General features: G+C 36.8%; 1 protein-coding gene across 3 annotated transcripts in view; it reads left to right on the forward strand.

Annotated features, from left to right (window-relative positions):
- LOC131160052 (187-kDa microtubule-associated protein AIR9) overlaps nt 1-12,420 on the forward strand; it is a 135,197-nt gene that overhangs the window by 87,793 nt on the left and 34,984 nt on the right. The window lies entirely within an intron of this gene.

Below are 12,420 nucleotides of genomic sequence, written 5' to 3' on the forward strand. Positions count from 1 at the left end.
AATGGGGGATTTAGTGGGTTGTCTGGTGGAAAGTTTTCAGGTGGCACGTGGGGGCCACTGCCTTGTCGGATGGAGATGATATTGTAGGAGAAGAGGTTTCAGGGGTGTCTGTCTGCAATGGTGAAGGAGGTGCTGTACAATGCTGCCTGGAATTTAGGGTTTTGAAACCAGCGGCATGACTGTAAATTCCTGGAAAAGTTGCAGGCTGATGCATGCTTCTATTTTCTGGGATTTTCCTGTGACTTCTGACTTGTTATTGCATCAATGAAGCCGGTTAGAGTAGAATGAAGTCATGTGGTGGATATGGTTTGATCTTCTAAATGAACTGTGGTGGAGATTGTTATAGGAGCTACAAATCTGATGGAAGAGCAGCCATAGTAGTTAAAAGCGCGCCTAGGTGCAAGGCATAGTGAGGCGAAGAGGCTTGCGCCTCATACAAGGTGGGGTGAGGCGACCCTAGCCGAGGCGCAGTGCGGCGCCATGCGCAGTGAGGCGCGCGTTGTGAATTTTTAGTCATTTAAAGGAGAGAAATAGCCCAAGCCAGACCCGTATCCCTCATTCGACTCAAGAGAACAGAGCCCTATCCCCTTTCGACCCTTTGAAGCCCTTCGTGAGTTCGTTTGCGAGCCTTTGAACCAGCCGGAAGCCTTCGCGACTTCGTCTTCAAGCTTTGAACCAGGATTCTGAGTTCATCTTCGACATTTTGAAGAAGCACGACCCTGCGCGACTTTGTTTCAAACCAGTCGGAGCCCTCGCGAGTTCGTCTGCCTGCCTTTGAAGCAGCCGTGAGTTGGTCTGACTGCCTTCGAACACGACGTGTGTTCGTCACGTCGTCTTCAACATTTCGAACCAGCTGCGAGATCGTCTTTAAGCCTTCGAACCTTTGTAAGTCTTCTTCTTCTTCTTCTTCTTCTTCTTCTGCTTGCTTCCTGCTGCCTGCTGCTTCTCTTCTTCTTCTTCTTCTTCTTCTGCTGCTGCTGCTTGGGTCCTGCTGCCTTCTTCTTCTTCTTCTTCTTCCTGCTGCCTGCTTGCTGCGTGCTGCTGACTGCTGCCTGCTCTTTTTCTTCTTCTTCTTCTTCTTCTTCTTTATATGTAAGCTTATAAATTAAATATTTGGTTAATTAATGTAAGCTTATAAATTATAACTAATACATAATTTTATTCCTTTTACAGAAATTTAGCTACTGTTTTTTAATTTGTAATATTTAGTTTAATTAATGTAAGTTTATAAATTATAACTAATATATAATATTTATTCTTTTTATTGAAATTTAGCTACTGTTTTTTAATTTGTTTGGAAATGCATTATATAAGACTTAAATTTTAAATGAGTTATTGCCTAATTTGCCTGAAATATATGATGCATTGTTTTTTCAGTTAGGATACGGGATACCAAGTCTAAAATCTTAAATGGATTCTAGTTCTGGATGTGAGGCCTCGGCAAAGAAAGATCCCTCATGGAAGTATGCACATTTGGAGGATCAAAAAAATAGAAATAATTTGACTTGCAATTTTTGTGGTAAAGTCACAAGAGGAGGAATATTTCGGGCAAAACAACACATTGTTGGAGGATTTCAAAATGTGAAAGAATGCTCTAAGTGCCCCGCTCATGTACGTGAGGAGATTAAAGAGTATATGTTGAAGAAAGATATGGAAAAGAAGGAAAATGAGTTATTGCCCGACTTTGATGATATAGATTATTACAGTGACGATGAAGTTCAAGAAATTGACATTCGTGGCAAGAGAGTGCTTACTGGTGATGGAAGTAAAAGATCATACCAATCCAACTTGAAGAAACCAAAACAAAAGGGGCCTATAGACTTGTTTTTTACTCCTGATCCAAAGAAAGCGGTTCAAGCTAGGAAAGAAGGGATGATGAAGCAAACATCAATAAATGAGGCGTGCAAGAAAGAACTAAGAAAAAAGGCAATGGGAGATTTTGCTAGGTGGATGTATGATGCTGAAATACCATTTAATGTTGTACGTCTGAGCAGCTTTGCAGTGACACTTGAATCGATTGGACAATATGGTCCTAGAATAAAGCCACTTAGCTATCATGAAGTGAGAGTTCCTTACCTAAAGGAGGAAGTTAGTCAAATGAAAGAGTTGTTGAAGGTTCATAAGGAGTAATGGACAAAATATGGCTGCTCAATTATGTCTGATGGTTGGAGAGATTCGGTTGCTAACAAGGACATAATAAACTTCTTAGTGAACTCTCCAAGGGGATCAGTATTCATCAAGACTATTGATGCTTCTAATCTTGTCAAGAATGCAGATAGAATGTACAAATTACTTGATGAGATGGTAGAGGAAATTGGAGAATCAAATGTGATTCAAGTGGTAACTGACAATGCGTCAAACTATGTTGCAGCAGGTAAGAACTTATTTCTAGAACTACTTTCTATATTGTTTATTTTAATATTTTAATGGCTCCATTCCTTGATTTTTGAACAGGGAGTTTGTTAGAAGCAAAGAGGCCACATTTATATTGGACACCGTGTGCTGCTCATTGCATTGATTTAATTTTGGAGGATATTGGGAAGATGCCTTCAATTCATGCAACTTTGAAAAGGGCAATTTTTTTGAATGGCTATATCTATAACCGTGTTGGCGTTGTGAACTTGATGAGACAGTTCACTGGAGGAAAGGAGTTACTAAGACCTGCAGTTACATGATTTGCAACTGACTTCATCACCCTTTGTTCAGTCCACCTTCAAAAGAACAATTTGAGGAAGATGTTTACTTCTGAAGATTGGAATACTACTAAATGGGCAAAGGAGGCAGCTGGCAAAAGAGCAGCTACTATTGTTTTGATGCCTACTTTTTGGAGTACCATCGTCTATGCTCTTAAGTTAACAGGTCCACTTGTTCGTGAACTCCTTTTGGTTGATGGGGAAAAGAAACCTGCAATGGGATACATTTATGAAGCAATGGATAGGGCTAAGGAAGCCATAGCTAAGGCTTTTGGTGAGAGAGAGGATAAATTCAAGGAGGGATTTGAAATTATTGATACGAGGTGGGGATGCAAACTCCATCAACTGTTGCATGCAACTGCACACTACTTGAATCCGAAATTTTTCTATTCAAACCCCAACATTTTGCAAGATGAAGAAATTATGACGGGTTTGTACAAATGTATTGCAAGGTTACTGCCAACTATTGAAATGCAAGATAAACTTTCAAATGAGTTGGAAAAACACAATGCCGCTAGTGGCGTCTTTGGAATTAGTTTGGCAGTGAGACAAAGGAAGACAAAAGCACCAGGTAAAGTGGCATTTGTACTACCTCTTTCTTTTTGAAAATTATTTTTGCTATTTACCTTGTAGGTATTCATTTAAAATTTATTTTATAACAGCGCAATGGTGGATGGCATATGGATCAACAACTCCAAACTTGCAAAAGTTTGCTGTGAAAATTCTTAGCCTCACGTGTAGTGCTACCGGCTGCGAAAGAAATTGGAGCATATTCCAACATGTAAGTCATTAGTATATCATGGATTAATTATTAAAGAACAAGAACTACCAATCTACTGCTTTTTAGAATCATTATTAACCATATTACTTTAAACTTTTTGCAACTTCATAGCAAAAGGAGAAATAGGCTATCCCAGCAATGCTTGAATGATTTGGTATATGTGAAATATAATCGAACTCTGAGGCGTCGATACGACAAACGTGACACCATTGATCCCATCCTCCTAAAGGACATTGATGATAGTAATGAGTGGTTGATTGGTAGGATGGATGGCGATTCTGATGAGGATGATGAACTTGTGTTTGAAGATGATAATTTGACTTGGGATTCTGTTGCTAGAGCTGCTGGACTAAATAACCCCCCGCATCACACTAGATCAAGAATAAGTACAAATATGCCATCATCGTCTAGAGGAAGAGGAAGAGCTTCATCTAGTAGTGCAACCAGTGCTAGGGGTCGGACCACAATGTTGGAACTTGTAGATGAGGATGAAATCCAAGTGGATAGTGCAAAGGAGACGAAAGAGGAAAAAGATGTTGGAGTAAACAGTTTTGATGATGAAGAGGAAGATGATATCTTCACTGACTTAGTTGATGATGAGTGATGAGTGATGATTAAGGAGGATTTTTAGATTTTATACTTTGAAATCTTTTATTGTACACTTTTCTTTTAATGTTGAACTATGTTGAATTGTTGATGCTTTTGGGCTTCGTCTTGGCAATTTTATTAAATTTCCAATTTTGTTATTGAATGTTTTGGCATTTTAAATTCTAATATTACTAGATATTCATATATTCATATATAAATTACCCCAAATAGACATTTTACACCATTTTAATAATTGTGCACCACACCTTTATGAGGCACGCGCCTTCGCCTCGCGCCTCTAACTACTGTGAGAGCAGCAACAGGAAAGTCTGGAACTGAATCGATTAGGCTCTAATACCAATTTGATGCAGGGCAGATGGTAGAATTTATATATAAAGATACAATGTAAAAAAAAAGGGCAGTTTGGTGCACAAAGCTCCCACATATGCAGGGTCTGGGGAAGGGATGGACCATAATGGGTCTATAGTACGCAGCCTTACCTTGCATTTTAGCATGAGGCTGTTTTCACGCCTCAAACCCGTGACCTCCAAGTCACACGTCGTCAACCTTATTGTTGCGCCTAAGCTCCCCTTCATATAAAGATACAATGTGAACATTTAAAATCCTCAATCGGTTGTTCTCCATCATTATGTTAACAGAATTAAAGGGGCAACAAAAACACAGTGTTCAGTGCAAGATGTGCCCTAGAGGTGTCCTTGCTATGTCAAGAAGTGTCTTGACCATGTCCAAAAATAAAAATAAAGTAATTAATTTTTGATACATGTTGGATTCATGTCAGGGAATCTGGGGCAGGTTATGGTATCCAACACGTCTGAAAATGGACATTTCAAGCTTCTAGAAGTTTTTGTGTTTCCTAGCTCTCCTTCAAGATGGAGTTGTATCAATATCACTTAATCCCATTGTCAACATGTGCAGACGGGGATTCGACGCGTCGACGAGGATGCTATCCAAAGAATGTGTTAAATGTCCTTTATCTTGCACTTTTAAGGTTCACGAAGTCGTCACTAACACAATTTTTTTTTTTTTTTTTATCTAGGTGTGGTTACGTTCACCTAATTAATACCGATTGATTGGTCTCTAGCTAATCCTAGTTTCCAAGTAACTGATAGTCTGTAGTCTACGTTCTAGAGCCAAATCTGGGAGTACATATATGTGAGAGGATGGTATTAGCCTGTTCTACGAATGGTACCTAATGAACCTATCAAGACTCAATCTTTGAATTCAACCCATCAAGACTCAAAATTTTTTTTTTTTTCACTAACCTTTAGTATATTGGATAAATCTGCACAAGACTACGTTTATCCTCACCTCAAGATCCTCAAAGGTATGCACAAGACATCACCTCAAGGTTTGTCGTTGGTTGATTTAATATGTGAATATGCTTCGTTGTATATTTACCTCTTATCATACATTGGGTTCACCCCACACAAGGCGACAATTACCCTCACCTCAAGATCCTCTAAAGCATGCACAAGACACCACCTTGAGATCCATCGTTGGATTTCTTAAAGTATTTTATGGTTTTCAAACATTCAATCTATACTTATGCAAGATAAGAATCCAAACACAATTCCACAACTAGTAAAATCATTTCATAACATAGCAACCATGCATACATTCTAAAGCAACAAAAGCTTCAAAGTGATCATTCAAGAATATCCTACCCACTGCGTTTTGGCATAAATCTCCATCATCTCGTATGAACATATAAACAATAGCATGTAAAACAAGGGACCGAGGGGGGGGGGGGATGCCAGGGCTTAGTTTTCATACATTCCTTAAGCTTCTTACTCAAAGTAGATGCAGAGGGATTAAGAACACTCTTAAAATCTCAAAGACAGAATAAGGAGCTCTTTGTAAATTTTTGGTATTTTATGGGATTTTTTTTTTTTACAATTTTGATGTTTTTTATTATTTTATATATATATATATATATATATATATATACACAATTTTTAAGAGTTAAACATATGAGAAAATGCTAGGAAAAATAATAAGCAATATTTAAAAAGAATAAAAAAATCGACTAAAAATTCCCTAATGCTGCAAAGGGGCTCCTTAAAATTACCAAACAAATTTTAAAGAAAAACCTACAAGAAAATATTTTTTTAGATTAGGAACATCCCAATTAAAATAAAAAATAAAAATAAATAGCCAATAAATAAAATAAATTAAGAAAATATTTTAAAAAGTATAATGTTTTTTTAGGCTATCCCCAATTTTTTCATAATTTTCAAGGATCAATTTTTCTTTTATTATTGATTTTCTAAAATTTAAAAATAATATTAAATAAATAAATAAAAATAAATAAAAACAGATGAGTCGGTAGGCTGGTTGGGAGTAGTGTGGACGAGAGTAATGGATGTTGTTGGAAACACTATTTTGCTGTGGCCAGTGAGTCACTAGTGACGGCACTGGAACCCTAAAAATTCAAACAACTTTATCTTTTTTGTTTGAACTCCAAATTGAGCGCCTTTTTCTTTGTTCAACTCATTCCAACTCTAGGAATTTTTTGTAAGCAAAAACTACCAAAATTGCACAAAAAATAGTTTATAATAAACTTGGCCGGTCGTTGTTGGCGACCATGGTGATGGCCGTATTTTGGGCATTTGTTTCTGCTTCTCCACTTTTTGACACCCCATGCATGTAAAAATCACTCCTTTTCCAACTCTCCCCTCCCCTCTCTTTGTCTAGTTGGCAAAACTCCGGCGAGCCTCTTCTATGGTGTTTTCTCTTTAGTTTGCAATTTCAAGCTATTTTCAGTCTTTTCCAGATTTTAAACACAAATGTGACCCAAAAATCTAAGCTTTACCTTTGATTTTAATGCCAAACATAGGTAAACTTATATTAAATCACAAATACCCTCAAGCATGCTTCAATAATCGAACATGTGCAATCAAATCCTAAAAAATATACCTTTAATCTAGTATTTTGCCAAAAAATTAAAGCTTAAATTCTTGCATCAAGGAACACATAAAAGTCCTATCTTGATCTTCTTGAGGTTTTTTTTCTTTCCATCTTTAATTGATCCCTATTTTCTCCTAACTTGAATCTTCAAGCTCCAAGTTCAAAGCTTTTTCTTCTTTTCCTTGCTTTTCTCTTCCTTCTTCCTTTTGCTCCTCTTTATCTTGCTCTCTCTCTCTCTCTCTTGGGGAGTGAATGTACACTCCTTCCTCTTGCTCCTGTGTGTCTGAAGCCCCTTTAAATAGAGTAAAGTTGGGATATGTTTCCTTTCCCTCTTCCAAAGATGCCCTTTATCTCAAAAGGAGCTTACCTTTCACATCCAAAGGGGATGTTTGAGGCCCTCTTTTTACCTTGTCCTTGTCCAATTTCCAATTAAAATGAGGATAAGCCTCTTTTCTTCATTAAATGGACGTCCAATCACAAAAATAAGGCCACAAGTTACCCTATATGCAAGACTTGCCCATTGAAATATATGGGAAATGAACTGAATTTCAATTAACTGCTGTTGAGCTTTCATTGACTCGTAAATTGCTCTTCAAACCCTCAATTAGTCCTTAATTATAGTTAAATTGATTTCGGACAAAATAGGGTGTCAACACCCTCCTTGTTACAACCATTGGAAAAGGCTGGCTTGAATAAGGGTGTTAACATCCACCTTGTTACAACCAAGGTCTTAAATTTCGATTTCAACTCAATTTTCGAAGTTCCAAAAGAACAGAAATTTCAACACTAATTTCGATTTCGATTTGAAAAAATAATGGAAATTAGTAGTAAAGCATGGAATTCTTTGTGAAACTTTAGAAATGGTTGACAGACAAAATAATATAAGTTTTAGGACTAATATATAACAAATTAAATACATCTATGTGTTGTATGAGGTAGAGAAGTTGTAAAATATTATATTTATCAAACATATTTGTGAGATAATGTTCATTAAACGTATTCAGTTAATACAAATGAAATTCATAAATCATTTAAATATTGTTTATTATACAAATAATGATAATTTAGACGTGAATGGTTAAATAAATGTTATTGTAAGTTTATTTTTTCATATAATTTCAAAAGCACTTGTAATAATCTTTTGTTTCGATAAAATAAATAAAATAAATTTAAAGAGAAATTTCACTTCACTCCTAAATCTCTCATTTGAATTTTGACGAAATTTCATTGTATAGTTAAAACTTCGACAAGTGTCGCTAAAATTTCTAGATTTCAACAAATTTCAGATGATTTGTTGCGATTTCGACACAAATTATGCAAGACAAAAATCGACTGCCATTTCGATTTCAAGGGTGACGGAATTCGGAAATTTTGACAATTTCATGGAAATTTAAGACCATGGTTGTAACCATTGGAAAAGGCTGGCTTGAATAAAGCCTTAACCATTGAAAAAGGCTGGCATGAATAAAGCCTTTGTGAAAACATAGCCTAACTCATCTATTGATTTCATAAGTGGAGCCCTCTCAACCTTCTTCAACACTGCATCCCTCACAAAATGATGTGCTTTGTCCTTTCATGAAACATTTGGCTTTAGCAATATAAATGGCAACTTTATTATTGTAAAGCATATCTGTAGGTTTCGTTACCAAGAATCGTGTTTCTGACATAAGAGACTTTAACTAGCTCACTCATAGCATGAGCCATAGTTTGGACTTCTGCTTTAGTACTAGATCTTGCTGTAATAGTTTGTTAGAGGGAAACTGCCGCCTCCTCCTTTCTCTCTCTCTTCTTTTCGCCTCCATCTCCAACTTTACCACACGGTGTCGGGGCATTGATCTCCTCCAAATCTGATGTGTCAGATATATATATATATATATTTTTTTGGGGCGACACTCCGTTTTTCGTTTCATAGTTATCTTCCCCGAATCAGCTCTTAAATCTGATTTTCTGGTTGCTTTGAGAGTTGTTTAAGGTCATTTTTCATCTTGGTTTCACTATGTTGCATCCTTGGCAGAATGCTGTGTCTGTTCATGGTGATTTGCTGATGTCAACTTATGCCTTTGTTTCTGGTACTCTGCTGTTTGCTGGTTGGCTGTGGCATGATGATGCGGTGTCTGTGATTGGTTGCTGCAATCTTTTATCAGTTGCTGGTATTTTTATTGGTGTTCAAAGACTTCATTTCCTGGTCTTCCCGACACTCAGTTCTAGTTGCTGCCAACTGTCTCATACCTGTAGCTGCTGTGCTGCCAGGTTGTTTATCGAGTGCCTGCGATGCTTGTTACGGCTGCCTACATCCGCATAGCAAGTAATTCTTGTAGGATATTGTAACTTATGTTCCATGGTCAGAGCAGCCCTTGTGAAGTTCTGAAGTTCTGCTCTGTGCTTGTGTGTGCTGCCTGATTTCACATTGTTTCTGTGTTGTTCATTCCCAGTACTGGTATGCACTTATTGTAGCATATTGGGGGTTGGTTTTGATGGCCTCTACAGAGAGAGCTTCGATTGTTGTTAACGTACATATCACAATCATCAAATTGGTTGGATCCTCCAACTACTTGTTACGGTCTCAGGCAATACGTGTGTCTATTAAGGTGAAAGGAAAGTCCAAATATTTGCTGCATTATTCTCCATCTCTAGATTCCAAGTATTATGAAGATTGAATGAAATAGAATGACATATTGCTTTGAGATTCTGAAATACCATGGAGCCACGAATTGTTGTGAGCGTGATGTTTCATAGAATAGTGAAGGGCATGTGGGATGATCTCTGTGAAAGCATCTCACAAGATAAGAATCAAACTCATGTTTTTGACCTATATGAGAAGTTCTTCAAATATGACCAAGAAGGTAAACCTGTTAGTGAATTTTACAACCATTTGAAGGGTATTTGGGAGGAACTCAACATTCATCAACCATTTAGTTTCGCCATTGAGAATCTGAGATGATTAAAAGGCGAAGGGCAGAGTTCATGGCTGCCAAGGTTTTGGCTAGGTTGAGTCTAGAGCTCCAACAAATCTGTGTTCAAAATCTTCTTGGTAAATCCATTCCATCTATAAATCAAGCATATGCTAGAATTCAAAAGATCACCAAAGATGGCTCTCAGTCTTCTTCTTAGGCTTCTTCACATGATAGTATACTTATGGTTAGCAATACATTTGACCATGGTCAAGGAGGTATTTAAAGGACAAGGACGAGGTTTAGATGGCAGTTGTGGCAAAAGTAGTGTATCCACAAGGAGTTTGTCATGGAAATTCTTGCATTTGCACACATTTTGGCAAGGAAAATCATACCATTGATCGATGTTGGGACCTCCATGAGAGACCTACTTGGGTCAATAAGTCCATTAGTGAGGGGGTTCTACAATCTAGTGCACCTAGCGACTCCACTAGGGAGTTGAGTACATCATCTACCAAGTCCCAAAAGGATTATAACAATCTTTTTATTATTGTTCAACAACTTCAAACCCAGTCTTCTACATATAGTGCTACTATGGCTTATTTAGGTATAGGCTTCTTGCCTCTCCATCTTCCTCACCATGGGTTATTGCCTTTGGTGCCTCCTCCCATATGATAGGTAGTCATAGTTTATTTTAGTCCATAAAAGCCACTACTTTACCCACCAACCCCAAACCACCCCCCCCCCCCCCAAAGGTTACTCTTGCCTATGGTTTTTGATTACACCAGTCTCTAGTTGTGGCAAAATTCTTTCATTTCTTTCTATTCCTCTCTTTTGTGTTATATGTGCCTAATTTCCCATGTACCTGTTATCGATTAGTCAATTAAAATCATATAATAATTGTTTTGTGGCCTTTTCTTCTTGTTGTGTTTTATTCTGGATCTCTAGACAAGGAAGAGGATTGATGGAGGGCTTGAGAAGGATGGCTTGTACTATTTTGAAGGTGGTGGTGGTAGATCCAGTTCTTCTCAATGATGCAGAGGCAGCATCAAGGTTCTGCAGCCAGGGGAGAATTTAGAAAAAATAGAAGAGAGGAAGGAAAGGAACAGAGGATAGAGGAGACACCAAGGGGGAACTCACGTTCAATTCAACAATTCAAATTCATCATCTCTTACATCATGGTTTCTCACACTATTTATAAGAAAGCCTATAAACTCATTAAATTACACATAAACTCCTAAAACTACATTACATTACAAACGTACCCCTACATAATGCAAATATTACAAACAACCCCTAAATACACATGATCCTATACTAATTAATACTAAAAACACATAATAAACTACTAACTTCACCCAACAATTATCAATCTAATTCTTCTCGAGTAGTCTCCAACTTGGATCTTCCCAAGTTCTTGCTTCTTGTCCGACATCAATCTTCCCTAGTTAGAAAAATTTCAGCCTCAAATTTTGAAATGTTGGAGGATCAAAAGGGAGAAGCAAACTTGGATTCCTTGAAATCCAGCGCTTGAGTGATATAAGAAACCGCGATCCTTTGGCAACATCATAGACTTGAATTGAGAGTTGGCATCAATAAGCACATCGGGAATTACAAACTAAACAATTTAAATGTCTGAAGGACTTTGGATGTCTTCTTACACATTCATTTCCTTGTATTGTCTTCAAGCTGAGTAATTATAACTGATTCTTTGTCTTGGTTCATTGGTAGAGCGGACTTCTAAATGGTTTTCTTTCCATTATAGTGAAAGAAATATGTGTTCTCATGTCCTTGAATCACATCTAAATCATCAAAACAAGGAGAACCAAGGAGTAGAGGTGAGCATAATTTGGTTAAAACTGAATTAACCAAGTAAATTCAGTCAGTTTGGCTCGGTTAAAAATTCATTTGGTTCGGTTTGATTTTCATTTTTGTTGAATTTCGGTTTTTGGTTTTCGGTTCGGTTTTTGGGTTCATATTATTCGGTTGACCGAATAGTATAAATTAATAATAAATAGTTATATATATTTTAAAATATTGTATATATTATATATTTACTAAATTTTATTTATTTATTATATATTATATATATATTAAAAAAGAAATATATTTTATATATATATATATATTAAAATATTAAATCAGTTAACCGATTTAACCGAAATTCGATTTGGTCGGTTTTGAGTTCGGTTAAATATGAAATTTTGATTAGTTCAGTTAATGATATTTTTAACCAAAATTTTTCGGTTAATTCACTGAAATAACCGAATTAACCCAACCGACCAACTGCTCACGCCTACCAAGGAGTACATGGGCCAGTCTTCATAGGTAGGATATCACCAAACATTAGCTAAATATTCACCCATTTGGATCTGGATGAAGCTGCATTCGAGTGAACTCCATTTATGGAAACCACATTTATTGGTCATTTTTCCATCAATGATGATTTTGCAAACCTTTTCTTCACACTTGAGAAAGGTGTTGAAAAGCTTGAAATTGTGCTCAAAGTTTGGCAAATGGCATTCCTTTTTCCTATTAT

This window comes from Malania oleifera, chromosome 7 (genome assembly GCF_029873635.1).
Source record: "Malania oleifera isolate guangnan ecotype guangnan chromosome 7, ASM2987363v1, whole genome shotgun sequence".
Taxonomy (NCBI): Eukaryota; Viridiplantae; Streptophyta; class Magnoliopsida; order Santalales; family Ximeniaceae; genus Malania; species Malania oleifera.